At 33.6% G+C, this 4,803-nt stretch overlaps 1 pseudogene; it reads right to left on the minus strand.

The window, feature by feature from the left end:
* Positions 1-574: 574 nt before the first annotated feature.
* LOC145050587 (uncharacterized) lies at positions 575-1,850 on the minus strand (annotated as a pseudogene).
* Between the last annotated feature and the right edge of the window lie 2,953 nt (positions 1,851-4,803).

Genomic DNA, 4,803 nt, shown 5'->3' on the forward strand with positions numbered 1-4,803 from the left:
CTCATATCATTTAAAATCATCATGTCGTGATGATCATGAAAGTTGTGGATCTGAAAAATCATTTCCATTAATGTTGAACAAGTTATATGGGACCCAAAGCATTCACCTAAGACAACTGGTATCCTCATGGATGCCACTGCCACCCACATTCTAATCTTGATTTTGACCCTTTCACAACAAACTGACTTTGAAAATCGAGACATTTCGATCAGAAATCTAAATTGAATAATTGAGTCCCTTTACTAATACATAGAAACCAGACACGAGGAAAATACACAACTGCAAAATTCACAAGTTTTAAGAGACCCCATTTCGAGAAGTTTTGTGTTTGGGACCTTGCTTAGTGCCTCGCTTTTCTTCTCTCTTTGTATCTTCCATGGTGTTCATCTGTCTTGAAATACCACAAAATTTCACAAACCAATTATTAGTATTCAGTTTGGATAAAGCTAAATCGATAATCAATCAATTAAAGAGATCCATGAACTAACTAACTAACCCCTAAGCAAAATCCTTGTACACAAATTTTGAAATTTGAATAGTCTTCAACAATGGAAGATGACATCTCAGAGGAGATTCATTTGTTAATGGAGGTGAAGCTTTTTGTTTCAGAAGACAAACCAAATGACTCGATGTCACTTTGAAACATCTCTTTGAACAAATCCTTTATCTCCTCAAAACTCGACTTCATATTGTCCTGACAACAGTACACCAATTTTTTTTTTGAAGATCGTTGTATTTTTATAATGCTTTTGAAGAAAAAACTCACATTGGGTTTGTTTTGATTCATCATTGTTGCCATTTCACTCAAGAAATCTGCCATTCCCAGCTTCAAATCAACAAATTATAGCCATAAAGATCGTTATTAAAGATGATGAATGTCGTTTGCAAGAAAGAAAGAACAAACTTACATATGTGTCATCGTCGCTGTCATGAATTCCGACATCATACATAAATATTTTGTTCTCGTCCGAAAGTACTAGGAAACAAACGAATACCCGACAAAATTAAACAGAACTTTCAAGATCCGATTTTTATTCACACCCAAAAAAGGAAAAAATTGATGCAGATTACAAAATAATTAAGATTGCATGTAAGAAAATACCAGAATAAGCTTCTCGAATTGCCTGAATTTTTTTTTCGCTTCTTCCACATACGTTGAATTACCAAATGCCGAACAGCGATCAGGATGCCATCTCTATAGCCACATCGAACACAAGAACAAAAAGTTTATCCAAATTTCAATCTCATAAATAATTTTTTGATGAATTACACAATGTAAAGAAAATTTTCAAGTTTCTTGATTCACCATGGAAGTATAAAACATGTAGTTTGCAACGAACAATTAAGTTGTTTAACAGGTCAAAATATCATTTTCCAGATAACCCTTTTTGAGACAATCAATTGGGCATTCCAATATATTAAACACAATAAACTCTTTCGATTTTTTCTCTTTAACAAAAGATTGAATTAAAAGTTCTGACCAGTGCAAGCTTTTTGTAGGTGTTCTTGAACTCTGTTATCGTGCATTCCTTCTTCAACCCCAAAACTTGATAAAAATCGATGTTTTTTTTTCTCCATTACCATCCATTCTCCAAACCCTTAAACAACAAGATTCAATATGAAGCTACAAGAATCTACAGAAACTGTTTCTTTTTTTGTTAGCGTCAAATTGTTAGCTTAAACAGGAGAAAAGATGAAAGCCAATTAACCCCAGGCGTGGTTATTGGATTCTTACGATTGTTGATGGAATTGTTATAAGGCGATACATATTGGTGATTGTAGAGAAAAACACGGCACGTTGGAATGTTTCCGTAGGGAAGTGAGCCTGGGATTCCATGTACATGATACATACGACGTTTAAGGCCGCAAGAAGTCTCCAGAAACAAGAATAATAATATAGTACAATTATATGTTGGACTTGGAATAATAATGAGTTTGTGTTGAAATGGGGTCGGTGGTTGGAGATATTTTCTGTAAAGAAAAAAAAAGTGGATCATTCGAAAGAGGTGGATCTAAATACGAAAATTTTAAGTTAGCGTCGTAAAAAACGGTAACATATTGTTGGAAATTATTAAAACCAAAAGGCATTTATCCATCATTAAATAATCGAAACAAGGTTAATAGAATTATTAGGCGCCGGTGGGTATGGACAATGTGGCCTCAACATCTTCGGCGCACACACCACACGGGGTTGATCCCTCGGCTTCGGTATCTCGGCTAGGTTTCACCGATGAGAGAGATTGAAATATGTTTGATTTTTTTCATTATTATTCAATTTCCATTTTCAAAAAATACCATTTTCCCAAAAAAAAATATCAATTTCAAAAATATAAGTGTTCAAAATTTTCATATTTTAAACCCTAAATCTTCAACTATAAATACTCTTATCCTTATTTACTCTTCACCCCATTCAAATCTCCTCAATTTTATTCTCTTAATTTCCATCTTTTTCTACACTTCATAACTAAAAATGGCTCGTGTTTGGTCTATTAAAGAAGAAATCTTACTCGCTCGTTCATGGCTTGACGCAATAGAAGATCCAACCCACAATGACAGCCATGTGACTACTTTTTGGAGGAAAGTCACCAACATACACAACCTCCAAGCCCTTTAACCTCAAAGCAAAGATCAACTATACGCCAAATGGAGAAGCGCAATCGCACTTGCAACTAGGTTTAACGTAAAGTAGGGTGATGCATGAAGTCGGAAATGGTGAAAGTGAAAATATTTTGCTAGAGAATGTTCTTGAGACTTACCTTGCATTTCAGGGTTGTTGAATTTTGGCAAACTGTGAGACAATAGTAGTGTGATGTTTTTGAATTTCTAGTTGTCTAGTGATGTTTTTAATTTCTAAGGGGTTTTTTTTTTTTTGTTTTTTGTTTTCTTTTTGTTTTTTTTTTAATTTCTATGTTTTTTTGGTGTGTTGTACTTTTGTTTTATGTTTAATGGAATTCAAGTTAAAAAAAATGATATGTTTGAATTATTTATTTTCTAAAATAAAAAAAAGTAGCATTACAAATGTGGCAACCTACGCCTAGCAAATGACAACTTTTGGGTAAAGTGTGACATTTGTAACGTGACGCCTACGTAGACCGTGATAAGTATGACACCATGCCCACCAACCTTATCGTCAAAATTGCAAAATTAATTTATGTAATTTGTCATATCTAATTAGGGCTTTTATTGTTTTAAAGTCGTATATACAACTTTTGCTAAATAGGTTTTATTATGAATTTGATATATATGAAAATTACAAAAATAATTTATCCTAATCAGTTGTCTTTTATAAAACTTTAATGTACAATAAATATTTAATAATTTTATAATACAACATAAATCCCCACCTTCTCCCTCTCCCTCTCGTCCTTTGCAACACAACACCATTTAAATCCCAAATCATATTTCTTCTAACCTAAGGATGAAAATGGTACGAGTATTGGTAATCCATTCGTCGGGTGTCCTGTTAGTAAATAACCATCAGGTTTGTGGTATACCCGCATGCATCAGGCTTCCCATTTATGATCGTAATAGGTTAAATATAACTTTTTGAAAATTTTGTTAAAAAACACGATCACAATCTCATCCAAAAACTAAATTGAGTTTTTAATACTTCTAATTCCTAACAACATCAACAAGTCTGATATCTAATAAAATATACATATATATCATCATCAACAGGCATAATTTAAAATATATAAATTTCAAGATAAATCAATCCACATCAAAACATAAATAATAAAAACATTACGATTAATCTTCGTAACTAGTAATGTATGTATATAAGAAACAATATATTTATAACATCACGTATACTACTATAATATAATTTTAAAATCATATTAATAATAATAATCATAATATAAGTACTTGTATTAGTAAATTTTCTTCTTAATTTAAAACCTTGAATTTGCAAAGTTTGTTCCTATGCAAGGCGTAGGGTAGCCTACTACGCAGTGCGTAGGAGGGAATCTATCATATGAGACTTAATGATCTACACCCTGTGTAGATCAGGCTACGCAACGCGTAGCGGCCCAAAACCAAAACCCTAATTTCAGGGTTTTGAGCCCTATTTAAAGGCTCTAATACCCTTGAAGCCTTTCCATCATCAACCTCCATCTTCCCTAACGTTCCCTTTGAAATCCTAATTCCCTTTTGGTGTATTTTTTGAGCTTGAGATTGTTTTGTGTACATTTTAAAGAAAGAAGGTGGTGGAGTTACTTAGGAGCTCAAATCAGCATTAGATCTATAGGCTCCTTTCCCTCATCCATCTCTAAGAGGTATAAAGTCTCCACCTTGATGAGTTTTTATGATAGATCTACATTTGCTTTAGGCTTTCATGCTTTTGTCCCCATAACCATGGTGTATATGAGTAGGAGCTACTCCAAAGTATTGAAGTGTCATTTCCGGACGTTTTAAGGGTTGTTAAGACATAAAATCAGAGCTTGATCACTCTCATCCATCCATGCATAAGTTTTTAAGCTTTGAGCGACTTATTGGACTTAGGCTATGAGTTTGTGCCCTTAGTATGCATGCAAATGGATAAAGCCAGAGACTGTATCCATTCAGACATTGATCTAATGTAGATCTAGATGTTTGATGGTTTAACCTTCTGTATTAAGAGCTTAATGATTAAGTTGGGACTCAGCTTATTATGTGGGGCGTAATTCTGGCTACACAACATATTGCCTCATTTTCCCCCGATTTTGCCACTTTGGGCTCTATGTGGGGCGTAAAGCTGTTACGCATAGCGTAATATGGCTGAATGTAAACTTTTGACTTTTTGATCGTTGACTTTGACCAATT

Source organism: Lactuca serriola, chromosome 5, assembly GCF_051521515.1.
Source record: "Lactuca serriola cultivar US96UC23 chromosome 5, Lser_US96UC23_V15, whole genome shotgun sequence".
In the NCBI taxonomy this organism is placed as follows: domain Eukaryota; kingdom Viridiplantae; phylum Streptophyta; class Magnoliopsida; order Asterales; family Asteraceae; genus Lactuca; species Lactuca serriola.